The sequence below is a fragment of the Nicotiana sylvestris genome, chromosome 7 (assembly GCF_000393655.2).
Source record: "Nicotiana sylvestris chromosome 7, ASM39365v2, whole genome shotgun sequence".
Classification (NCBI taxonomy): domain Eukaryota; kingdom Viridiplantae; phylum Streptophyta; class Magnoliopsida; order Solanales; family Solanaceae; genus Nicotiana; species Nicotiana sylvestris.
The window spans coordinates 45759101-45787092 of record NC_091063.1 but is presented as its reverse complement, the minus strand read 5'-3'; the positions used below and the strand labels follow the sequence as shown (position 1 = coordinate 45787092).

Genomic DNA, 27992 nt, shown 5'->3' with positions numbered 1-27992 from the left:
CATGCCTCCCTTGGATGAGTTCTATTTTTTAATATAGGGTTTTGGGCTAAAAATCTCGTGTTTTGCACTTCAGTCCCTCAATTTTCCGCTTCCTATCGCGGTCCTACAGCGGTTACGCCAGGACCGCAGCCAATTAGCCTCTCAGAATTTGCAACAGCCTTATGCCGCGGTCCGACCGCGGTTACGCCGGGACCGCGGCAGTCCATCTCCAGTTCTGGTTTTGCTGCTTTCGCGTGGTGTACTTAGCGGATATTGTAAGATTGGCCTCTTTTTCTCCGTAATTGATCCCAAAAAAGTACTCCATAGACTTCTTTTATTGTATATAGCCTGCAAAACATGAAAAGCACTAATCAGAGCATTTTGTTATCACTTTTTACCATAAAAACTATACAAGAAGGTGGTTCTTTAGGGCCTAATTATAGTCCAATTCACCTATTATCATTTAGTGTTGAAGTTTTTATAAATGAACTAAATAACTTCAGCATCTTCTACTGAAGTTTTTGAAAAAGCTTTATGACGAAACTAATGAATCCAGGACAAAAAAATTTCAGCTTATTTAGTGCAATTACAAACAAAAACTTCAGCAAATAGAGAACAAAACTTCAGCTACTATGCTTAAGTTCAGCAATTACAAACAAAAACTTCAGCACACTTGGTTCAGCACACTTGCTACTTCAGGCCTGTCTACTAGAATGCTGAAGTTTTACGTGATTGCCTTTGCTACTTCAGCCCCGTATGCTGAAGTTACGCGAAAAAGTGGGTACGCTTGCAATTTTTTTTGTAAAGCAGACACAAGTTAAAATGTGCCCCAAAAAGCGGGTATAGAAATGCCCCCTATAAAATGCAAGAAGTGGGAGGAGAAAAAAACACTTGTAGCTTCGTCAATTAAAAGATAAGGCACCAACTGAGCCTCTTTTAATGCATTTTTGTATCCAATATAAGAATTATATTATTCAATGCCCTCTCGAACATGAAAATAGATGGATTTTAATGTAGCTTTACGATTACGAGTATAAAATGTGCTCGCTAAAAGATTGGTTTGATGACCATGTAAAAGGAAGAAGAATTAACCCAAATAACTGTCCATTCAACCACTTAACCTAAAATTAGATGGTGGAGGTATAATATGTGTATAATTTATATATTATATGTGTATAATTATGTATAATCAATGTATATGACTAAAAAAATGAATATGGCCGGCTATTTGTCTACTCCTCAAGAAATGTGATAGAGATTTCATGCGAATTGCAAGGTCATCCCTAGTGAGAATCTTACGATTCAGCATAAGCTTTTGGTTATGGATCTAGAGATCGAGTGGACGAGGAGGAGTAGGTTTATGTCTGGTCTACCTAGGGTCAGTTGGGGTGCATTGACTAAGGATAAAGCCTAGGAGTTGAGGGAAAAGTTGCTGGCTATAGGGCCTAGAGGAGTAGTGGGGATGCGAGTTGTATGTGGACTATGACAACGAACTATATTAGAGAGGCGGCGAGAGACGTATTAGGGGTCTCGAAGGTTTAATTTGGTGGTCACAAAGGGGACTGATGATGGAATGAAGAGGGTCAATAGAAAGTGGAAGCTAAAACAATAGTGTATTTGAAGCTTGTAGAGAGCATAAATGAGGAGGAGAAGAGGGTAACAGGGAGTGGTATAAGAAAGCTAAGAAAAAGACGAAGTTAGTGGTTATTGCGGCTAAGACCGCAGCGTTTGGTCGTTTATATGAAGAACTTGGGGACAAAGGCGGGGAAAAGAAGTTGTATAGGTTGGCGAAGGTGAGAGAGAGGGAGGCTCCGGATCTGGACCAAGTGAAATGCATTAAAGATGAGGAGGGTAGAGTTTTGTTGGAGGAGGCACATATTAGGTAGAGATGCCAATCATACTTCCGTAAACTCTTGAATGAAGAGGGCGATAAGAGCATTGTGCTGGGTGAGTTAGAGTACTTAGTGCGCCATCGAGATTTTGGGTACTGTAGACGCATAGGAGTGGGGGAGGTTGAAAGGGCTATGCGTAGGATGAGTAGGGGTAAAGTAACCGGGCCCAACAAGATCCCTGTGGAATTCTGGAAGAGCATAAGTAAGGCGGGCTTGGAATGGCTCTCTACGTTGTTCAACATAATTTTTAAGACGAAGAAGATGCCTGAAGAGTAGAGGTAGAGTATGATGGTTCCGTTGTACAAGAACAAGGGGATATTCAAAACTACAACAACTATAGGGGTATCAAGTTGTTGAGTCATACGATCAAAATTTGGGAGAGGGTGATAGAAGGGAGGATGAGGAGGAGTATGTCCATTTCTGAGAACCAATTTGGCTTCATGCTGGGTCGGTCAACTACTGAAGACATTCACCTTGTGAGGAGACTGGTGGAACCGTAAAATAATGTGAGCATTAAGCCCAAATCTTTAAGAGTAAGTAGTGAGTAGCTCAAGACCTTCATAGAGCCCTTTGGATGCGTATTAGGAACTATATAACTCAAAATAACATTTTGTTGGTGTTGAATGATCGAAATGATATTGTGAAGATTAAAAAAAAAATAGGGCTTAGTGGAGGTAACGAATTGAAAATCTTTTCTAGAAATATATAGCCGCAAAAAGAGGGATTAATTTGTCTATTAATTAGCTTCCCTCCACCCCTGTGGCAGTGGCTAAAAAATAAAAGAAGAAAATAATTCCCCCCATTACAAATGATAATCATAATTTGCCTAGTTAGAATGATATATGATGTGCTACTTCTGTATGTAAGGGCATGTACCTAGAGGGGTTTATAAAGAATTAACAACCGTTAAATTAGCCTTCAAAACTGCCCCAATACTTAAAATCTGGTTTATCTCGCAGAAATTCGTATTAAGACCAATCCCCGCGTTACCTGTGTAGAGAACTAGAGATTCTATGAGATTCAATTTGAATGGTTGGGTCGGGTTCAATTAGGGTGAGGCGGGTTCATTGGTGCAATTTACAATTTCATCCATGTGGATGAATTACAAGGTGCCACGTTAATTTGTTTAATCTCTCACACTTCTGGGGTACTTTAATGTCAAAAAATAACATTAAGGGTATTTGTGTATTTGTGACCCAATATGTGGAAAAAGGGTAAATTTAAACTAAATTCAATAGGTTTAGGGGCATTTTATCCCTTTTTCGTTATATATATATATAATAACTCAATATTTATAATAATTCACTTCTCTGGCTAGGTGTGATGATGATATAAGTTGAACTTAAAGAAGAAGTGATGATTTATACAGCTATGAGCTAATCCCAACTTATTTGACTGTTATTAGTGTATTAGTAATTTAGTATTGCCAGCACCCCAATCATGTATGAAGAAAAATATCTTTGTTAGTCATAACATAGACGTTGTTTTGCAATGTGCAAATAGGCCACAATTAGGTTAATTGTGCACTAGGTTAAATTAAAAAAAAGGCCATATAATCTCATGTTTCTTTTCTTTTTTAGAGTGGCAAACCAAGTGGGATGAAGGACCCTATTTTGAACGTTTGAACCCCCTTTTTGATCCTACAAACTAGCCTTTTCTCTTATCATTCTTCCTATCATCTATCTGTCAAGATTTATTTATTCCTAAAAAAATTGGCATATTTAGCTAGTGGAATTCTATTGATCTAAGGCAAATCCTAATTAAATGGTAAAATGTTGCTTTTGCTGGCAATTATCATATTTAAAATTCAAGATTTCCTTATCAAATTCCATGTCTGTTGTCTCATTTATAAAAGTGAATCATAGGACTACTAGGCAATAGATAGGGACCACCCAATTCACCTGGAGATGGAGAGAAATAAATGAGGTGAGAGTGGGTACTTTTAGCTAAATTTTGCTTTACAAAAGAAAATTAAGATTCTTTAATTATTGGTCATGGACACTCTATAACGCTAATATTATCACTTATCATCGCATTTTGTTTATGTGCTATATGATTAATAACCTAATCATAAGTATCACAATAACAATCTTATTCATTTAATTCACAAGCACAAAAATTGAAAATTTATAATGGACATTTCACTGAAAATCTGTCAGAATATGGCTCGTTGCAAACGATTTAACCGGAAATGTCTGTAAAAAAATCTCATTTCTTTGCGTGATATGTGATAGATGCAAACGATATATATATATATAGGGAGTAGTGAGCACCTCGATTTCCCGGTGAGGCAAAAGAAACAAGGACATGACTGCACGGAATCGGATTCGAAACCAAGAGCCTCTCGCATCAGGGCCGAGGAAAATACCTGCCCTCAGAGTCATCGAGACCACGCCCCCCGGGTACGGTTCGAGTTCTGGGACCTCGGAGAGCATTCCCGAACAACTATGCACGATTAACAAAGGGCCGTAATATCTGTGTCCGACCGGATTTCACGACGTGAATCTCCGCCCGTATCAACGGCAGACCAGTGATTAGCGAAGAGGAAGATTTTACCTTTCTTAGAGTTGTACTTAGCGTAAAACTCCTCTACTATATAAAGGGGAAGCTAATTATTCATTAAATACATGGTAGCACACATATCAAGGCAAAATACATTTGTTTTCTCTGCTTCTAAAGATTATTTTAAGTTCTTAGTTCTGTTCATAGCCCTTCATAAAGGTTTGGTTCCGAATTGAAGGCGGGCTAATTGTTAGGATCGCAACTGAGCCTGAACTCAGTCTTATAACTAGTTTGCCCATTTATTCTATCATTAATCTGCTCATCTAACGCTAATAATTATTTGTATTGAATTAGTCCATATATTCTTAAAATCGCACATAAATTCAATTGTTATCCATTTTTAAGGGTAAACAGTTTGGCGTCCACCATGGGGTTAAGGATAACAGTGGTAATTTGATACAAATTTATATAATGCACTCTGTTTTACGCTTGTTCTTTGAGATTTTAATTTTAGGTCAACTTAAGAATGTCAAACTCTCAATATGCTCACTTGAACTTTGATGCTGAGTCTGGCCACCATGGCGAAATCAACAATATAGTACCTAGCAACGAGGACACCCTGTTGACCCAAACGGAGTCCCAGTTACGGACCCTATCGATGCCAACTCACAGGTGCCATTGATGCAAACACGCCGACCGACCCCGAGAATAGCATTCGTGGAGGAGCCCGATCGACAGCTCGGGGTATGCACGATAGCGAGGGTGAAAAATCAATCTGCGGGTGATCTTCGAAATATTACAAGCTCAACAAATAGCGATAGCCCAACTGCAGAACCAAAGTTGTGCCCCCAGCAGAGTTGAGCCCGAACCATCCCAGAAAAACGCCCGAAGAAATGAAGAAATCACGGGGAGGCTGGGTAAAGTTGAGCCCGGGACCAACCCCGAAATGATAAATATGCTTAAGGAACTGACAAAGTGGGTGGAATCAGGAGAGAAGAATATTGAAGCCAATGACCAAAAAGTAGAGACCTATAACTCCAGAGTTGATAAAATTCCAAGAGCACCCCTGATATTGAAAGGCCTAGATTCCAAGAAATTTATCCTTTATCTTTCATTCCAGCGCGACACCGAAGCCAATCCCGAAGAAGTTCCTTATGCCCAAAATTCTGAAGGATAACGGAACCACAGATCCAAACGAGCACGTGACCTCCTACACATGTACCATCAAGGGAAACGACTTAGAAGATGATGAAATCGAGTCGATTTTTCTGAAAAAGTTCGGAGAAACCCTATCAAAGGGAGCGATGATATAGTATCACAATTTACCCCTAATTCTATTGATTCGTTTGATATGCTTGCGAATGCCTTTGTAAAAGCGCACGCCAGGGCCATCAAGGTCGAGGCCAGAAAATCGGACCTTTTCAAAGTTAGACAAAGAGATAAAGAAATGCTCCGGGAATTCATGTCGAGGTTTCAAATGGAACAGATGGACCTGCCTCCGATTGCGGATGATTGGGCTATTCGAGCATTCACTCAGGGGCTCGACCCCCAAAGCTCTTGGCTTCACAGCAGCTGAAACAGAATTTGATAGAATTCCCGATGGTAACCTAGGTCGACGTCCATAACAAGTATCAATCAAAAATCAAAGTCGAGGATGACCAGCTTGGGGCCCCCTCTGGGTCTGTTTATCCCATCAAAACTAGTGACAGACCTAAGAGAGTCATCGATCATGAACAAAGATCGATCAGAGACTGGTATCAACCGTATAGCGGAGATCGAAGGGGTAGCAGATCTACCCTTAACCCTGGGAGAAATGAAAAAAGGAATGATCGAGGCCACAATAGATAGGGGCTCATAAGCAAAAATGATTTCGACAGGCCACTTGGGACTAGAGAGGCACCGAGATTATCGGAATATAACTTCAATGTTGATGTTGCCGGTGTCGTATCCCCCATCGGACGCATCAAAGATACCAAGTGGCCTCGGCCATTGTAGTCTGATCCTATCCAAAGAGACCCTAATTTGATGTGTAAGTATAATAGCACTCATGGCCACAGGACCGAGGACTACCGATAACTAAGAGAATAAGTGGCCCGATTATTCAATAACGAGCATCTCCAGAATTTTTGAGTGATCGAGCCAAAAATCACTTCAGGAATAGGGATTCTAACAAACAGACCGAATAAGAGGAACCTCAACACGTTATTAACAAGATCATTGGTGGAGTAGACATCCCCTAGGGGCCAATGCTAAAGCGCACTAAGGTGTCCATCACAAGGGAAAACGAACCCGAGATTATATCGAAGGGAACCATCTCTTTCAACTATGAGGACGCTGAAGGCATTGTGCAATTGCATAATGATGCACCGATAATATCTGTACTCATAAATAAATCTTGAGTTAAGTGTGTGTTAATTGATCCAGGTAGCTCGGCCAGTACCATCGAATCGAGGGTCGTAGAGTAGCTGGGTCTATAAGATCAAATAGTGCCTACAGTCCGGGTTTTAAACGGATTCAACATGGCATGCGAAACTACTAAAAGAGAGATAACTCTGCCAGTGAACCCCGCCAGGACCATTCAGGAAATAAAGTTCTTTGTGATTGAAGGGAAAATGATATATAATGCTCTATTCGGACAGTCATGGATTCACAACATAAGGGCAATACCCTCGACGCTACACCAGGCACTAAAGTTCCTCACACCGGGAGGGATCAAGACTGCTTATGGAGAGCAGCCGACCGCAAAAGAAATGTTAGTGGTCAATGAGGTGATCCTGATGTCTGCACTATCAACATCAAAGAACTCAGAGCCGGTTAGGAAGGAAGAAATTAAATAGCAGTCACCGACACCAGCCCCGACCGAACAAGAGAAGTAGGAAGCAGGCGAGGATGATGATTACGGAGTTTCTAGGTCGTTCATCACACCTGACAATTTCGATGCCACCAAATCGACGGTCGAGGAGCTGGAGCAAGTTATATTGATTGAACACTTACCCGATCAGAAGGTATACCTAGGCACGGGGTTAACTCTCGACCTCAGGAAAGAACTCATTCAATTCCTTATAGCTAACATAGATTGCTTCGCCTGGTCCCATCTTGATATGATAAGGATCCCGCCAGAAATAACCACTCATAAGCTGAATTTGAATCCGAAATTCCACCCAGTTAAACATAAGATGAGGCATCAGTCCAAAATCAAGCATGCATTCATCAAAGATGAGGTATCCAAACTCCTTAAAATAGGTTCCATTCAGGAAGTTAAATACCCGGATTGGTTGGCTAACGTAGTAGTAATGCCTAAAAGAGAAATAAATTAAGAATGTGCGTAGATTACAAAGACTTGAACAAGGCATGTCCCAAGAACTCTTTTCCTTTGCCAAACATATATCGGGTGATCGATGCGACAGCCGGGCACGAGATACTCAGCTTTCTCGATGCTAATTCCGGGTACAACCAAATGCGGATGGACCCGGGCAATCAAGAAAAAACTTCATTTATCACTAAATTCAGTACCTATTGTTATAACGTAATGCCATTCAAACTAAAAAACACTGGTGCCACTTATCAATGCCAAGAAAACTGAATGTTCGAAGAACAAATAGGAAAATCAATGGAAATTTATATTGACGACATGTTAGTTAAGTCTCTGCGAGCAAATGGCCATTTGAAACATTTGTAGGAGACCTTTTGACATACTGAAGAAAAACAATATGAAGCTGAACCTGGAGAAATGCACATTCGGGGTAGGATCCGGGAAGTTACTTGGATTCATGGTGTCCAACCGAGGCATCAAGATCAATCCCGATAAAATCAAAGCTATAGAAGACATCACCGTTGTGGACAATGTCAAGGTCGTTCAGAGGCTAACCGGTGCATAGCCACCCTAGGCCGGTTCATATCGAGGTCTTCCGATAAGAGCCATCGGTTCTTTTCATTATTGAAGAAGAAGAATAACTTTTCTTGGAATCCAGAATGCCAACAAGCAATGGAAGAACTCAAACGGTACCTTTCAAGTCCACCTTTGCTCCATACTCCGAAGCCGGATGAATAGTTGTACCTGTACTTGGTGGTATCCGAGGTAGCGATAAGTGGAGTCCTAGTCAGGGAAGAGGAAGGTACCTAATTTCCTATCTATTATGTTAGTAGAACTCTAGGCGAGGCCGAGACGAGGTATCCTTAGCTGGAAAAATTGGCACTCGCTTTGCTAATCGCCTCCAGAAAATTAAGGCCATACTTTCAATGCTACCTCATATGTGTCATAACTTCTTACCCACTAAGGAATATAATGAATAAACCTGAGCTCTCGAGCCGGCTGGCTAAATGGGCCATAGAAATTAGAGGGTACGATATCAAATATCGACCCCGAACTACAGTCAAATCATAAATTTTGGCAGAGTTCATAGCAGACTTTACGCGTCCTTAATATCCGAAGTCGAAAGGGAATTGTTATTAACCTCGATGACTTCCTCGAGAATCTGGACCCTCTTTACAGATGGTGCCTCAAATGCAAAGGGGTCCGGACTCGGCATCGTATGAAGCCTCCTACGGGTAACATAGTTAGGCAATCTATTAGAACTGTGAAATTGACTAACAATGAGGCCGAGTACGAGGTCATGATTGCAGGTCTTGAATTGGTAAAAAGCTTGGGAGCCGAGGTGGTCGAACCTAAGTACGATTCCCTCATTGTGGTAAATTAAGTCAATGGGACGTTCGAAGTAAAAGAGGAACGAATATGAAGGTATTTAGACAAACTGCAGGTAACGCTGCATCGATGAAATGGACCCTACAACACGTACCCCGAGGCCAAAATAGCGAGGCTGATGCTTTGGCTAACTTGGGGTCATCGGTTGATGATGATGAATTTAGCTCAGGAACGGTCGTATAACTCATGAAATCGGTAGTGAAAAAAGGCCATGCCGAAATAAACTCAACAAGTTTAAATTGGAGAAACAAGTATATAGACTACTTGAAGACTGAGAAGTTGCCCTCGGATCCTAAAGAATCGAGAGCTCTACACACGAAGGTGGCCATGTTCAGCATGTCTGAAGATACTCTGTTCAGAAGAACATTAGATGGCCCGCTCGCCATATGCTTGGGCCGGGAGATACCGAATATGTTTTGAGGGAAGTTCAAGAAGGCACATGTAGAAACCGTTAGGGGGCATAATCTTTGGTTCGTAAGATAATCAGGGCTGGCTATTACTGGATCGACATGGAGAAAGATGCAAAGGACTTTGTACGAAGATGCGACGACTGCCAGAGGCATGCACCAATAATCCATCAACCTAGAGAACTACTACATTAGGTTTTGTCACCTTGGCCATTCATGAAGTGGGGAACGGACATTGTCGGTCCCTTGCCATGGGCACCTGGTAATACTGTTTATGATCGATTATTTTTCGAAATGGGTCGAAGCTCAAGCGTTTGAGAATATTCGGGAAAAAGAAGTCGTTGACTTCATTTAGGACCACATAATATGCCGATTCGGGATACCGGCCAAGATAGTTTGTGATAACAGGAAGCAGTTCATCGGCAGCAAGGTAAACAAATTTTTCGAAGACCATAAGACCAAAAAGATCTTGGTAACACCCTATCACCCTAGCGGGAACGGACAAGCGGGATCAACGAACAAGACTATACTTCAAAACCTAAAGAAAAGGTTGACCGGTGCCAAAGGGAAATGGAAGAAAATTTTGTCCGAAGTCTTGTGGTCATAACGTGTAACCTCGATATCTAGTACTGAGGCCACTCAATATTCATTGGTCTTCGGTGTCGAAGCACTAATACCGATCGATGTCGGGAGAACCGAGCCTCAGGTTCCGATATGCGACCGAAGAATCAAATGGTGAGGCCATGAGCACGAGCCTGAAATTATTGGATGAAAGGCGTGAGGCCGCCCTAGTCCGATTGGTTGCCAAGAAACAACGGATAGAAAGGTATTACAACCTTAGAGCCAACCTCTGACACTTAAATATTGGGGACTTGGTGTTAAAAAAAGTAACACTGCACACCCAGAACCCGAACGAGGGGAAGCTAGGGCCGAATTGGGAAGGACCATATTGAGTCATCGGGATTACCGTTAAAGGCTCGTACAAACTCAAAGCAAGAAATAGTGCATAACTACCGAACAACTGGAACGTGACATATTTAAAGCGATACTACTGCTAAGGTACGATCTCATTCACCTTTTCATGATATTATGAATCGGACTAACACTTGCAGACAACAACCAAAGGAGAATGTGACCATTAGGTCTGAAAGCATGCATTGCACTATTTTTCCCTTGAACCGGTTTTGTCCCAAATGGATTTTCTGGCAAGGTTTTTAAGGAGGCAACAAGTAAATCGTGCTAAATTAGAATCGAAGACCGGTTTTAAATCGGAGTAAGTGGTCTCATTCACAGTATCTGATCCCTCTCAAGATCAACCTCGAATACAGGGGGCCATCACCCTTGGGTCAAGCTTTATAGCAAGGAAAAAAGGAAGTTTTGTGCTTAAACAGCCTAAGATCGGTGGTTAGGATTTACTGTAAGGGCCAAATGGTCAAGTGAACCATACCCACGTAGGCCACCTTAGCCATAATACGAGCTTTTACACTCTTTCAATCTTGTACTTTACACACAAAAATAAAAGAAATCTTCTACCTCGCTATTACATATTTTTGCCTATTTAAGTGTTAAGCCTAAGGGCTATCCCTGCCCGGGGACTATCAAGCCCAAGGGATACCCCTATCCGAGCCCAAGAGTTACCCCCACTTGGGGACTGTCTTCCAAAATAAGTTCGAATAACTCGAGCTTTCAAAACCAAAAGGCACAAAACCTATTAGGTATTGCCTAACCCTAAAAGGCCATGGCCGTCTTGAAAAAATGGTTTGGAGATGTCCGAAGCCCGTAATCAAAGCGTAAGGACTTCAATAAAAATTCAAAACCTGCTAAAAGGTTACCCTCGGCAAAGGCATCATTTAAGAACACTTAAGCATCTTGGGAAAACTCCCGGTCACTCCGAGTTTTCAAAAGTTTCGAGAAAAAATCGCATCGAGGCATGTTCTGTTCGGATCTCCGAAAAATAAATGACTTATCACTATGTTTGATTCTATGCTAAGGCATCAAAAATATTTGCAAAAATGGAATTGTGAAGAGATGCTAAAAAAGTTGAATTGCCAAAAGGAGAAAGTTTTATATATTCCGAAATATCTTTACAAAATCCCAACAAAAATGGACTCAAAATGAACAAAAAAATGCACACAACACACAAAAAAAATCCTAAGGCATTCACACCTGATCTTCACCGGAGCCCGATTCATCACCAGAACCATCGGGGCCTTCAGATTCTTCAGAGCCCTTCTCACCTTCAGATTTAGCTAGCTTCTTCGCCTTGGCCTCAAATCTTTTTGCCTCATCGTTCTTAGAAGGTAGGTCGAAGCCTCGGGCATGGATCTCTTCGAGGGTCTCCTTTCGAGATAGCTGCCTCACGTACTCAAAAATGGCCTTCAAGCAGGCCTTGGCTGCTTCGACATCGACCTTGTATTGAGCCACTATCTCTTCAGCATTAACCGAGGTTTTATCCAACTTGGATCTCGTTTCTTCGAGCTCTTTACCAAAGGCGTCCCATTTTGTGATGGTCGATCCTAGCTGTGCTCGGAGATCTTCATTTAACTAAGCTTGTTTATCAGCTTTTTCCTTTGCTACTTGGAGCTGGACCTCCACCGAAGACAGATTTGCCTGGGCAGTTTCTTTCTCTAAGGCCAGGAGATCCATCTTGTTCTTCCACCCGTTGGCCATGACTTGGATCTCGTCCATCTCCTTTTGGAGTTCGTCGATCTTTTGTTGGACCTACGAGGTTTTGCCATTAGCCACTACGACTAGTTCTTCATTTCTAACTTCGAAAACCTTTACCTTCTCAACCAAGTCGGCGTCCTCCCGCCGCAGGACCAACGCCTCTTCCTGAGCCCTGTCCAACTCGGCGTGAAGATTCTTAATGACCCTTCTTGCTGCTCGTTGAGGAGCTTGTACATATCCTTTTTCTGGGCTAGCTCCCTAGCCTCGAGCTCAAGCTGATTGACCTCGACCTGGTACCAAAGGAAGCTGTTGTAATGAAGTACCGAGGCTTGCAAAAAGATGAAAAACGCGAGAAATATCAAAACCTAAGAAAGTTCGAAGGAATGTAATGATGCCTTACCCAGTTCAGCGCCTGCTGCGCCTCATTGAAAAGGCACGACACGTTCACCTCATTCATTTTTTCTTGGTCCTCCTTGGTCACCAGGCATCAGAGGTAGCTAGCTATCCCCATAGGAGTAGACAGGACTCGAGCATCCTCAGGGACGGATAGAATAATCAATCTCTTGCGATCGAGGACCACACTCGATGTAGGGAATTAATTGTTCAATTTCGGGCTAGACCTTGACCCGCCGGCTTCCGAGGATGTGTCCTTCTTCCAAACTTCCAAGTCACTGAGCCAGGAAAAATCTTCCAAAGCGGACGAGTCCACACCGTCAAAAAAGGAATGAAGGGGATCGTCCGCGCAATGGACCCCTTCATTGAACTTCTCCTTTCCTGCTTGAGCCTCCTCGAGCATGGATTTGGTGTAGAAGGGTGTCCCCATAATTTTTATTACACCGGGCGCTTCCTTCGGAGTAGAGCCGACATCATAGGGGTCTCAGCCCCTCTCCACATTAACCTCCCGAGCCCAAGGGAGGTCTGCCTCACGAATCTCCCCCTCGGCTGCCACCTGCCTTTTAGAAAGCATCGTTCCATGGGCAATAATAATGTCATCTTCTTCGGGTTCGTCCCTTAGCCGAAAAAGCAAATCGGAATCCAGCACCCCAGAATTGGAGCTTTTCTTGGGTTTACGAGCCACTCTTTTCTTTAGCTTCACCACGGGACTCGGGGAGCCAAAGGCATTTCTTTTCTTCTTCTTCTTTTCCCCCATGGCGACCACGGGTTGTTTCCGTAGTGGAGGGATCAACGGACAAGTACACGTCCTTGTCCCCTTCTAAAGGCCTAAGTTTGGTGGTCCTAGGAAAACCTACAACAATAAAAGGGAAGGAAAGTCAGTATGATGAAAGTTAGAAGGATGGTGTTAACTATTCAGGGAGAGATCTTACCATGAGAATGGGCCTCCCATCGGCCCTTCAAAAGTTTGCATCATGAGCGCTTAGAGTACGACATCTGTGTACAGATGCCCTTGATACATTCCTTTAACTGGGGGACCACATTCGGAACTAGGGCGACAGTTGCACAACCACAATTATGAATGAGAAGAAAGAAATTAAAGGAAAAATTTACAGTTAAGGAGAGACTACACTTACGAGATGCATTCCACTTCTCAGGGAAAGGTGTCGCGCCCCCTTTTTTCCCTTTTTGATGGGGAAGTCCGGGTTTCGACATTCATGGGGGGAGACAACTCGTTTCCTTTTGGGAATTGGGTGTTTGAAGAGTCGTCACCTAACGGATTATGGTGTATTAGGGCACCTAGAGCAATTAACTCATGAACTAGTTTGCATTACCAGAGATTAGGGTAAGAGCTTAGTACCTTTGAGGGGAAGGTGTTAGGCACCCCTCGCAGTCCACAATGGTGGGTCCCGGCTGAACTTAAACTATGTGAATTAGTCATTAAACAATTTCAACACGTATTCTCAAATAAAGGCATGTTTTCACATTCTAAATACATGTATGATTCAAGTAATGAAAACAAGGTTTGAACAATTTGAACATATATAAAGAAAAGCAAATTCATTTAAACAACGAGAGTTGGGGAAAGGGAGGTCCTAGGTTGGTTAGCCTACAGGATCATACCCACACAATGCTCGATAATCACTCCTCGATGAGGGGCTACACATGACATTAGCGCGTAGTCATCATATCCTTACTACCCAATTCCTTCCCCTTAGTTATAGCCTAAAGCGTTCTAGCAATCTGGAAAGATATCCTATGCGTGCACTACTTGTCCCTTCCTTATGGCCCTAGAGGTATTTAGGACCTCTAATTTTGGTAGTTCTAGACCATCCTAAGGTGCTTAAAGGAGAAAATCTAGGCGTCAACCAAAACAATTAGGACTGCATTAAAGAGGGAACAATTAAAGGCTCATATTTTACCTCCACAAATAGAACAAATAAGTGCACGTCTCAAACAAAAGTTTTCAGATAAAAGAGGTCCTAGAACAGCATATATAGGTGAGCAGAGAATATGCAGTATTGAATTAGGACCAAAGTGTCAAAGACCTATTCAACTTGCCTACTGATTTTAGACATGTTTGAATATGAGCAGTCACAGATAACAGAACATAGTTTTACAGTTGCAGGATTTTAAGCGCCCTATAGGCTTGCCTAGGCGTATAATAGTGATATCCTATGAGCATGATATCTATTATTGATTAGGAAGGCAGTAAATCAGTAAGCAGTTTTAAACGGGTAATTTGGATCCTATAGGCATGCTTTCTAGTGATATTGATTAACATGAAAAGAGTAGGTTATTTAATTAAACTGATTCAGAACTTACCAGTATAAGCTTAGAGTTAAACTAATTTTAGGTCTAACTAAACTGGTTTTAGATCCTATAGGCATGATTTCTATTTGAACATAAGGTGAAGCAAGTAGGATTTATTTGATCAAAGCGAAATCCCTATAGACATGATTTCTATTAAAATTGATTTTAATCTTATAGGCATGATCTAAGGAGACGAATTTGGATGCATGTTGTAAGGGAAACTGAACTTCAATTACTTTATACCCTGTAGGCATAATAGCTAATTATAAAACTGATTTGTATCTTATAGGCATGGCTTCTAATTGTGAAAGTAAAGCATGCAGAATTTATTTAAACCAAAGTAGATCCTATAGGCATATTATCTAACAAACACATTTGATTCTAAATAGACCCTATAGGCATGGTACCTTCTCAACTTTACTCATAGCATATAACTATCCTCCCTTTTTACTAGTCACCCCACTGTTTGTTTACAATAATTATTACAGACTAATAAATTGAATAAAAATACATAAATAGAATAGAAATTAATCTATAGGGAGCCCGAGGTAGGCCCAAATGATTTCCAAGCCTCCAGTAGTCTCAAATGCCAAAGTTCCATAGCTAATTTCATGTCTAGGTGTGTCAGAGTTTCCTAAGGACCTCAAGGATCCCGGGCAATGCTCACACCTAGACCTTGCTTAAATAACAACTGATCATTGTATAGTGTGGAAGTGCCAGCCCTGATATACCAGAGTTCAAAGAGATCTCAAGGGTCTCTAAGCAGTACACATACCAGAGGGGCATGACCTAGTATTCTAGGAGTAAGTGAAAGTGCATAATGATTTGAAAGAGTTTAAAAGAAAGGTCTTAAAACTGAAAAGAACTTCTGAAAACCATTAGTGATAAAACAGTTTGAGGAAAGTGTAAAGAAAACAATTTTGCAATCTGAACACAAGTCATAGAACAAACAGTTTTAAGGAGTACTTTGGCAAGCAGCCTTCACATAAGGGAAGATGGATTGAGAACATAGAGATTACACCTTAATGGAGCACACAAACAACAGGATACATAGAGTTTTGATGGGGTTCTATAGAACTAGTAGGTAGAATGCAGGTCATGCAGTAAAGATCACAACAGAAACATGTTGAAGCCATTCTAGGGAGAGTAATTAACTTAGTAGGAGTGAGGCAGAACAGACAAATACTTAGATAGGCATGCTAGGCAAGTATTAACAGGTGAAGGCATGCTAATTACACAAAGGCTGAGTCTAGGCATGCTAGATAAATAGTAGGCAGTCAAACAGGCTTAGTTTCATATGTAGACATGTTAAACAAGATAGCAAACAAGCAAGTAAAATGGAAGCATGCTAATTACATATTTGAATATACGGTATTAAGCATACTGGTAAGCAGTAAACAGAAGCAAGAATGAACTCAGGTCATATGGACTAAAGTAGTAAGTAAACACATAGGTTTTGATTCTTAAAATTAGTTAGAAGCATACCTAGTTAAAGAATGAAAAACACAAGATGTGAGAAAGGTATTGTGCAATTTCCAGCCTTGGCTTGCCGCTGCTAGAACAACAGAGATCACAAGTAGCAAGGAGAGCAAAGAGAGACTTTTTAGAGTGTAAAAGTGGTAGTTTTGAACTATTGTTCGTGTATTGAAGTTAAAATAAGAGGGAGTTTATATAGTAATCAAGAGTTAAACAAAATAAGGTAAGGGATCAATTATGTAGCAATTAGGGAAATTCGCAAAATCAGTCACACACGTAAAATCAGTAAGTCTTCCCCTTAATCAAGGGATAATCAATCAACGGTAAAAGCATGATAGATATTTAAGGAAGGGAATCAAGTAAGGCTTGGGTATAAAAAAGGTAATTAGGGGTGAATGAACATGAGTTCAGTTAAGGAAATAATTGGCAAGAATCAGCAAATAACAAATAAGGCAAGAGAAAATTAATTAAGGCAAGAAGTTGAATCAAACCGAGTAGAGAAGTAAGAATCAAAGGTTTTGTTAAGGAAAAGAGTTTCAATCAAACCAAAATAAGAACTTCAGAATAGTCCAGGGTTTAAGAGATGTCACACCTCCTTTTTTACCTACACCCCGAAGGGTATAAGGGAGTTTTTCCAATTTAAGTGACAATCAAAACGAGATTAATTTATTTAAAATTCAGAGTCGCCACTTGGGATAATTTATGGTGTCCCAAGTCACCGTTTTAAATCCCGAATCGAGGAAAGATTGACTCAGTTTTACAGTCCGCGAACACAAAAGTTCGGGTAAGGAATTCTGTTAACCCGGAAAAAGGTGTTAGGCATTCCCGAGTTTCGTGGTTCTAGCACGGTCGCTCAACTGTTATAATTGGCCTATTATATGATTTTAATACATGTTTTAGCCTATTGTGCAATTTTAAACTTTATAACCACTTTTAATTATTTTTTAAGGAAAAATTGCAACGTCATTTAAAATACGTCTTGAACCACGTCACATAAATGCACTCGCGGCTCTCGACATATTTTATCTAACATTGTTGAGATTTGGATTCGGGTCACATAAATGTGCATCTGAGTTTATGTATCATGACCATGTCACGGGAGCCGTACCCATAGTCACGATATTTATTTATTTTAAATACCGAAAGCAACTAGCAATATAAATTATCTAAAGATTATTTTTGAAAGGAATATGGGAGGGCCTACGGTAACATTAATTTTGATGACATATTAATTCTTATCTAACAATCCAAATTATGTGTACTTTTACAGAAAAGATAAACTATTTAATATCTATGTATTTATTATCACCATTAGAGGGTTTGTCTTGAATTAGATATGCTAAATCACAAAGTCACAATAACGTAATCAATTAGCACAGGAAAAAGCACAAGCAATTTGTAATCAAATAGCCATAGAGTAACTACTAGCATTCTAGACCAGTTTATTTAATAAAAAAACAAAATCTGAATCGAATGATATAAAAACATATGCTTACTAAGTTAATCCAACATAAACAATAAAACAATTCTAAGGATAATTACACTAACAACAGAAAAGTTAAAAATCACTTTAACTTCAAACAAAGTCCAATTTTTTTAATTGTCACTAATTCTCAGAAAATTCTAACCATGTAAAGCAAAACTACATAAACTTAAACAATAGCCTTAGATATGTACCTAATTGCCAGCAATCCAAAGGAAAATTAGAAGAATAATTGAAAGGGACCGTGACCGGATCAGAAACTAACGACGGCGACCTCGAACGGACCTCAAATCAGAAAAATCATGCTTAAATCCTTAAATAGGCAGCGAGCCTCAAAATAAAGAAACTGATTTTGCAAAGTGGATAATGAGAAGAGTGTTACAAGCAACCACTACTGAAGCCAAACCAGATTGTTTAATCCTTAAAGCTTCTTCTAATGCTATTTCACAAAATAGGTTCATTGACATCTTCACATTTTGGTCTCTACTCCACTCTTGTCAGGTTTAACTCGGATTTTGACGGCGTAATCAACGACACATTTGATCGCTACCATGATCTTCATCGTTGGTTGGAAATTGTTCGGAGAAAATAGAGATTATTTTGAGCTAGACACGGAAGTTGCTATTTGTTTTCTTAATGCGGTTGTTTCATTTTTAGAACTGGGGTGTGTCGTTTTGGAGATTAGAAAGGTGGGGTAATTTCTAAAATGGGTGGCTGCCATTTCTTCTTTTAGTCTAGGTCCAGGTCTTTTGTTTTTGTAAAGAAGATGATATGAGATCTTAGCTGATGGGTCTCCTTCTAAAAAATGGTTGCCCTTTGTTTGTAGGTCTAGGGTCCCTTTTAAGTGTCTTCCTAGGGTTTTAGGGTTATTGGGCTTGGGTCATTATGAGCTAGGTCCAAAAATTAGGCCTAAAAATGGGTTGTTCAAGCCCGAGTTTTATTCTTTCCCCGCGAACGAGACAAAAATACGATCTTATTTATTAATTAATTTTATTTAAGTAAAATAATTATTAAAATAAGACTGACTATTAAAACAAAATATTTTTGGTATTTTTGAAGATTAAAAATGACTACAAAACATTAATGAAACTATTTTTATAGTTTTTGTTTTCTTGTAATAAAATAAAGTAAAAGAGTAAAAATGAGTTGAAATAGCTATATTAGGCCTAAATTAAATATTTACGCGCTAAAATATGAAAAATCTTGGGGAGGGTCAAAAATCACATGTCTACAGCTGCCCTCTTTGACTGGAAACGCGAAGAGTTTTCGGACAAAGAATGACTAGACAGGTGTTTTGACCCGACCTTTATTTAAGGAGACCAAAACTAAGAGAAAAGGGGAATGTGGCCGAGCTCTGGTATCTGAGCTGCCTACATATCCTTAGCTATAAAGGAATCAGGCCACGTGTAGTTCAGAGATGAATAAGGTAATGGAGTATGTCGAGGTGGAGAGTCGATTGAGGTGCCGTCAAGGTTCCAGTCCGCGGTCCCGTTATTACATCAAAATCAAAAAATGAAAAAGACTAACCAAGCCTGTCAACTATGAGTTACAAGATTCCTATCTATAAGTCTTCTGAAGCTTGATCTGGAGTCTTGAATGGTTCTTCATGCATACTTTAGATTTGAACCTCGGCACTTGTTAGCTGCAGGTGCTAGCTCGTTCTTCTTTAGCTTTTTGGATCAAGATCGGACATGCAGTGCTTGTGACCTCAGTCATGTCTTGAGCAATCGCCTCTTGTTTCAGCTTCTGTATTTTGGATTCACTCCCCTTTTTTTCTTTTCTTATTTTTTTTTTGTTTTTTTTAATTCTGGGCTGAGATTACTTCCATTGATCATCTCGTATGTTGACTCGCCTTCTTGCTGCGAGCTTCTGCTACTTCTAACTTGAATTGTTTTCCTTTGAGACTTGAACTGCTTTCCCTTGAAACTCAAATTGTTTTCCCTTGTTCTCTAGGTGGGCGCCTGATTGCTGAAACTTGAACTGTCTTCCCTTGAAACTTACACTGTTTTTCCTCGAAACTTGAACTATTTTCTCTTGTTCTCCAGGTGGGCGCCTGATTCTACAACAAAACAGACAAAACAAAAGAAATTTTTCTGCCCCAGTTTACACTAGGAAGATTTGTGAGTTGTTAGCAAAACTATAAATCACCTACACTGCTGATGGAGGATGCAATGACTTGACTAGGACATGCGTCTCCTATGCGTGATTGAACTTGCCGAAACTATAAACTAAGCTTGACTAAAGTAAAGACTGACCCTATTCTCCAGGCGGGACCCCTGATTTCAAAAAAAACTAAAAATTGACCTTTTTTTTTCAAATCCAGACTTCCCTTCTTCTTCTTTTTCGAATTCAGACTTCCCTTTTTTAATTATTATCCTAGGAGAAAATTCATCGGACTAGGTTTTTTATCTTAGGAGAAAAAATCATCAGACTAAGATTTCGATCCTAGGAGAAAAGTTCATCAGACTAGGTCTCTTTGTTACTTCTTTTTTGGTATCTTAGGAGAAAGGTTCATCCGACTAAGATATTGATCCTAGGAGAAAATTCTTCAGACTAGGTCCTCTATCTCAGGATAAAAATTCATCAGACTAAGATTGTGATCCTAGGAGAAAGTTCATCAGACTAGGTTTTCTATCTTAGGAGAAAAATTCATCAGACTAAGATTTCGATCCTAGGAGAAAGTTCATCAAAATAGGTTCCCTTTTTTTGTTATCTTAGGAGAAAGATTCATCAGACTAAGATTGTGATCCTAGGAGAAAGTTCATCAGACTTGGTTTTCTATCTTAGGAGAAAAATTCATCAGACTAAGATTTATTGGGAGAAGATCCATCAGACTAGGACTTTTTATCCTAGGAGGAAAAAATATGAAGATCAATGGCGAGATTTTATGCACAATAGCAAGACAAATAAAGGCAAAGATTTGAGAAACTTCCCTTTGTCGGCTCTTCTCTTCTTTTCTTTTCTTCTTTTTTTCGTTTTTTTTGTTTTTTTTGTTTTTTTAACCACTTTCCTTGCACTGCTTTATCCTGTTTCACATAAAGAAAAATTTGTCAGTTTTGAAAATGATGGTCAGTTTGTGTCCTTGATGTCTTGGGCAGCTTGACTTTTGCTCGATCAGCTTGAGTCGGTTTCAAGAGACCTTTGTTCTACATCAACCTTGATTGTTTCATACCCAGTACCATTTGTATTTGCAGCTCAAACAGTCTTATCCCAACTGGAGATCTTTGCTTAGGTGACCTTTTCTGATATCTTGAATGACTTCCTGCTTTTGAACAATTTGTCTGTTAGAGAGAATCACCAGTTATCTTTGCTTGCGCCAAGTAGGCTGACAAGAGTCTTTAGGGGGAGCCTTTGCATGAATCCTCAAGGCATGTTGACAGTAACAACTTAGTGCTGGCCAAATTTTCTTTATGCAATTGAAAAGCTGGTAGCAGATTTTGAAATCTTTTCTTGCTTGTTTTGACAAGGACAGACTCGGAGTGAAGGACACAATTATGCAAAGAAACAAGTATTAACAATAAATGCCCCTGTCGGAAGGACAGAAGGAAGAGTTCTTTTTTTTCTTTTTCAATAACTAGCCTTAATGATCATGACATGCATTTTGGACTTAACGACCGATCTACCAAACTGATCCAATCTTCCCTTTTACCACTCTTATGACCTTTGAAGTCGGGCTTGTTTATGCCAATTCTTCGCATTAGCTTCGCTTCTCACTTTCGACAAGTAGTGCCCGAGGGGTTTTCACCAACAAGTCTCTCTCATTTATTCATCTCTGCTTACCGTCACTTTACAATGCCCGTAAAGGTTTTCACTAGTAAGACTCTCTTATTTTTCTTTTTCTTTTTCTTTTTCTCACTTTTTGTGAGTAACTTGACAGTGTTATATGTCGTGTGACAACCGTTGCTCATTGCATGCTTCTTTTGGCATTCTTGAAAGATTATCGGGAGAAGGTTTTTGGATAGGGTTGGATGAAAGGCCGACGTGAGGCTCAAAACAGACTAAAGATGACGGAGTTTTATACTTACAACTTTTGGAATTGACTCTTTTAAAAATGAAATAAAATCTTTGCCCCAGTTTCAGCTATTTGGGGGATTATTTTTTGAATTTTTTTTCTTTTAAATTCTTATTTGGTTGGACCGAACCGTGAGGCTGCCTACGTATCCTTTTTTTAAGGAATCAGGTCGAACGTAGTTCAAACATCTAACCTAAACTATTTTTCATCTTTCTTTCTGTTTCTATTTTTTCTTTTTCTCATTTTTTCTTTTTTTTTTTCCTTTTTTTTTCTTTTTTTTAGTTGCCCCAGTTTCTATTTTTGAGGGAATGGACCTTCGACAGTTCTTTTCTTCTTTTTTTTTTTTCACTTGAACTTTCAAAGAGCTACCCCAATTTGTACTCTTGGGGCATGGACTTTTCTTTTCTTTTTTCATTTTTTTTTCATTTTTTTTACTCTTGACTCTAAGCTTGATTCCAAAATGGGGTGGTCAAAGAAAATAACACAGGCTCAAAGGGGTGACAAAGGGTATAAAGTGTTTTGGGTAGCAAAAAAAGGGCTTCCTAACCTCGAGAACGCCAATTATAGTATCCTGTCGTGATCACATCATTGATGAACATGCCCGTCTTCTTGGTGTTTCGTGGTCACAAGACACTTTCCGTCTCTTAATGTCAAACTTTCCAACAAACTTCAATTGATTAAACATCCTCAAGCCCAATCTTCACAATAATTTGAAGGTGAATTTTACTCGACCTTAATTCCAAAGTATTTCAACTCTATATTCATCCTCAAAAGTGCTTTTTTCAGTTATCCAATTCCAGATTAAATCGGTTCCTAAGATCTGGCCAAAATTTCTGCATGTCATTAGAACTAGCGACAAAAGAACTAGGAACAGAATGACACTAAAGGACAAACTGTATTTTATTGAGTAAAGGATGAAAGGGTTTTACAACTAAACAAGCAACCCAAAATACGAGTTACAACCCTAAAATAACCCGAATAATGAAAATAGCAACAGAATAGACAGACAAGACTCAGACAAACAGAATGGAGGGATAGAAGGGTTTGACTCAATAAAACAAATAAAATCTGGATCACAACCCTGAAATAACCCAGATAATAGAAAAACATCAAAACAAGTTACCAAGATTCCATCCTAGTGAGGAGGGAATGATTTTTCAATCGCTAGGCTTGACATTTCGCCACAAATTTGGTCATCAGAATCAGCAGAGCCTTCTCCAATTTCAACATCATTAACTTCAGTTAGCAAGTTCCCAAGAGGATTCTCATACTCCCTGTCACCACGCAACATCCCCACAAAGTGTGCATCATCATGTGCAGGTAAAGGATTCTGCACGATATTCTGGGTGTCACTGTCTTGGATCACAATCAGGTTTTCCTGGATCATCCTTTCTATTTCTCTTTTCAAATCCCGACAGCTTTCAACATTGTACCCCTAGGCATTGGAATAGTTTTCACACCTTTTAGAAGGGTCAAAACTTCTTGCACGTGGGTCCACATGATTTGGAGGAATAGGTGCAATCATGTCATAATGCTTTAACTTCTCAAATAAGCTTGCATAGGACTCTCCTATTGGTGTAAAATTATCTTTCAACATTTGTTCCCCTTTATACCTCTGGCTTGGATGTGGGTTATAGGGCACCTGAAAATTTTGTGGAGGCTGTTGGAGATTTCGTGGTGCTCGTTCTCACCTTCTGGGTATTTTGGTGGCCGGGCAACATACTGAGGTGGAACAATAGAGTGTTGTGGGTTCTGAGGGGGATAATATTGCTCAGGGGATTCATAGATAACTTTAGGAGGCTGCTCATACCTTCGAGATGTTCTCCTAGGACCTCTTCTTGACCCTGATGTCATCATGATTTCTTCAATCTTCTCATTTGTGTCGCAAAAATTATCAGACTCAACCCGGACAGCGTGAGTTGCAGCTTTAAAAACTGCTTGACTTATAATTTTTCCTGTCTTAAGACCATTCTCTATTATTTCTCCCATTTTGATTGCTTCCGAGAAGGATTTGCCAACTGCGGACATCATGTTCTGAAAGTAATCTGGCTCTTGCGCTTGAAGGAAGACAGTTATTAGCTCGTGGTCATCCATGGGTGGCTTAACTCGAGCTGCTTGCTCTCTCCATTTAATGGCATATTCCCTGAAACTTTCACTTGGTTTCTTCTTCAGGTTTGAAAGGGAAATGCGGTCTGGGGCAATGTCGATGTTGTATTGGAACTGATTGACAAAGTCCTGTGCCATGTCATTCCAGACGTACTAGCGAGATGTGTCTTGATCCAATAACCATTCGGATGCTACTCCCGTAAGGATTTACCTAAAATAAGCCATCAGCAATTCTTCGTTTCTTCCCGAACATCTCAGTTGATTGCAATACCTTTTCAGGTGGGCTATGGGGTCTCCATGTCCATCATACTTTTCAAATTTGGGAGTCTTGAAACCAGGCGGCAAGTGGACATCGAGGAAAATGCATAGATCTTTGAAAGTAACACTCTTTTGACCTGCCAACTCTTGCATGTTTTTCAACCGTTGTTCTAAGCTTTTCACTCTTTGAGTCATTTCTTCCTGTACCATCTTTCGGGCAGGCTTTTCAATGTTTGCAGGAAGATCAAACGAGTACGAGTGGTACTCAGGAGAGTGGTACTACTCTTGTTGTGTAGCAAATTGTGACTCATGACGAGGCTGTCTTTGACCACTGGCCCATGCTTGACACATTTCGGTCATTTGCTGTTTCAGTATTCTATTTTCCCCAAACACAGTACACTCTTGTTGAACCCTCTGACCCTGAGTCTCTTGAGCACTTGTAACAGCTTCGATGTCAGTTATCATTTTTCCTTGGATCTTGTGTTTCCAGCTTACCACAAACCGACCACCTCAACTTTCTTCACAATTCAAAACAAAACATGTTAGAATGGACTCAGTCGGTCCTTATTATTATCAACATTTTTTCATTTTTTTTTCATTTCTTTTTAATGGTGATCGAACCTGATGTGGGTTGCCTACGTATCATGTGAAAACTGAATCAGATCTTGCGTAGTTCGGGAAGATCATGAATAAAGTAAATAAACTAAAAAAAAATTTGAATTTTTTATTTTATTTTTTCGAAAGAAAGACTTATAAAGAAGAAAGGGAATATTTTTGGATTTTGATTTTTCTTCAGTATTTTTGCAAAGAAAGATTTCTAAAGAAGAAAGATTTTTTTTGAATTTTTTTTCTGGAATTTCGAAAGAAAAACTTCTAATGAAGAAAGGAAATATTTTTGGACTTTTACTTTTATTTATGAAAGGAATGCTTCTAAAAAAAGAAAATATTTTTGAATTTTGAATTTTCTTTTCAATTTTGAAAGAAGAATGAAAATATTTTTGGATTTTTGGAAGAAATTAAAAGAAAATATTTTTGTATATTGTTTTGTTTTAAAACAATTAGGGTCTAAAAGAAAGGCTTTCTAAAGAAGCAAGTAATGGAAAATATTTTTGAATTTTTTAAAAATTGGGGTCTAAAAAAAAAGACTTTTCTAGAGAGGAAGTAAAGGAAAATATTTTTGGATTTTTTGAAAATAATGGGCTGGAACCGATGAGGTTTGCCTACGTATCTCACATCCGGTGAGAATCAGACCCGCGTAGTTCGCCCAGTTTTGATGGAACAAAAGAAAATATGACTTATTTTGAAATAACTTTTTTTTTTCGAAATTCAACAGAATTTCAGGGTAATTCAAATACCTACCTCTCACTCTCTTTTCTTTTCTCTTTTTTTTTTTCGATTTTTTTTCATTTTCTTTCCTTATTCTAGAAGCCAGTCAGCATGCAAGCCAAAATAGACAGATCCGCAAGTAGCACGTAAGATGTATCAGGATGGTCTTTTAATTTAGGTGCACCTGTCCTAGACGGACCCAACCCCTGTGTTGAGTCTCCAAAGTCAAATGCACATGATGCAGATAAGCGTTCTTACTAGGGATCCAGCATGAGGCTGAGTTATTCTAGGTTTAAAACCTGGGTGTATTGTTCTAGACCTGGCTTATCCGAGCGGACAACTCGAGCCAAGGGGGGGTTGCGTACCGGTAACCAAAAGATTATCCGGCTTTGCAACTTGTCCGAACCTCGTTCTATTTGGGATATGACACTAACAGAAAGAAGTCACGACCAGCGTGCACTCCTCAGGAGGGAGAAGAGTGGGGTTTCATAGCAGTTTATATACAGTTCAGATAATATCAAAGCTGTAAAAAGCAACATTTAGCACATTAGGCTCAAACATGTAATAAAATCAAATAAATATAGCGAAATATACCAATTATTCTAAGCTCGAATTCTTGAACCCTGAACCAGAGATTCTGGGTTCGATCCCCAGCAGAGTCGCCAGAGGTGTCACACCTCCTTTTTTACCTACACCCCGGAAGGGTATAAGGGAGTTTTTCCAATTTAAGTGACAATCGAAACAGGATTAATTTATTTAAAATTCAGAGTCGCCACTTGGGATAATTTATGGTGTCCCAAGTCACCGGTTTTAAATCCCGAATCGAGGAAAGATTGACTATGTTTTACAGTCCGCGAACACAGAAGTCCGGGTAAGGAATTCGGTTAACCCGGGAGAAGGTGTTAGGCATTCCCGAGTTCTGTGGTTCTAGCACGGTCGCTCAACTGTTATAATTGGCCTATTATATGATTTTAATACATGTTTTAGCCTATTGTGCAATTTTAAACTTTATAACCGCTTTTAATTATTTTTTAAGGAAAAATTGCAATGTCATTTAAAATACGTCTTGAACCACGTCACATAAATGCACCCGCGGCTCTCGAAATATTTTATCTAACATTATTGAGATTTGGATTCGGGTCACATAAATGCGCACCCAAATTTATGTATCATGACCATGTCACGGGAGCCGTACCCATAGTCACGATATTTATTTATTTTAAATGCCGAAAGCAACTAGCAATATGAATTATCTAAAGACTATTTGTGAAAGGAATATGGGAGGGCCTACGGTAACATTAATTTTGATGGCATATTAATTCTTGTCTAACAATCCAAATTATGTGTACTTTTATAGAAAAGATAAACTATTTAATATCTATGTATTTATTATCACCACTAGAGGGTTTGTCTTGAATTAGATATGCTAAATCACAAAGTCACAATAACGTAAATCAATTAGCACAGGAAAAAGCACAAGCAATTTGCAATCAAATAGCCATAGAGTAACGACTAGCATTCTAGACCAGTTTATTTAATAAAAAAACAAAATCTGAATCGAATGATAACAAAACATAAGCTTACTAAGTTATTCCAACATAAACAATAAAACAACTCTAAGGATAATTACACTAACAACAGAAAAGTTAAAAATCACTTTAACTTCAAACAAAGCCCATTTTTATTAACTGTCACTAATTCTCAGAAAATTCCAATCATGTAAAGCAAAACCAAATAAAATTAGACAATAGCCTTAAATACGTACCTAATTGCCAGCAATCCAAAGGAAATTAGAAGAATAACTGAACGGGATCGTGACCGGATCAGAAACTAACGTCGTCGACCTCGAACGGACCTCAAATCAGAAAAATGCTGCTTAAATCCTTAAATAGGCAGCGAGCCTCAAAACAAAGAAACTGATTTTGCAAAGTGGATAATGAGAAGAGTGTTACAGGCAACCACTACTAAAGCCAAACCAGATTGTTTAATCCTTAAAGCTTCTTCTAATGCTATTTCACAAAATAGGTTCATTGACATCTTCACATTTTGGTCTCTACTCCACTCTTGTCAGGCTTAACTCGAATTTTGACGGCGTAATCAATGACATGTTTGATCGCTACCATGATCTTCATCATTGGTCGGAAATTGTTCGGAGAAAATGGAGATTATTTTGAGCTAGACACAGAAGTTGCTATTTGTTTTCTTAATGCGGTTGTTTCATTTTTGGAATTGGGGTGTGCCGTTTTGGAGATTTAGAAAGGTGAGGTAATTTCTAAAATGGGTGGCTGCCGTTTCTTCTTTTAGTCTAGGTCCAGGTCTTTTGTTTTTGTGAATAAGATGATATGAGATCTTAGCTGATGGGTCTCCTTCTAAAAAATGGTTGCCCTTTGTTTGTAGGTCTAGGGTCCATTTTAAGTGTCTTCCTAGAGTTTTAGGGGTATTGGGCTTGGGTCATTATGGGTTAGGTCCAAAAATT

At 39.5% G+C, this 27992-nt stretch overlaps 1 long non-coding RNA gene across 1 annotated transcript; it reads right to left on the bottom strand.

The window, feature by feature from the left end:
• Positions 1-6: 6 nt before the first annotated feature.
• LOC138874187 (uncharacterized) lies at positions 7-27877 on the bottom strand. Its single transcript, XR_011401224.1, has 3 exons — positions 27282-27877; positions 16341-16407; positions 7-327 (listed from the first exon to the last, which is right to left on the bottom strand). It is a non-coding gene; the product is annotated as an uncharacterized lncRNA (long non-coding RNA).
• Positions 27878-27992: the final 115 nt, after the last annotated feature.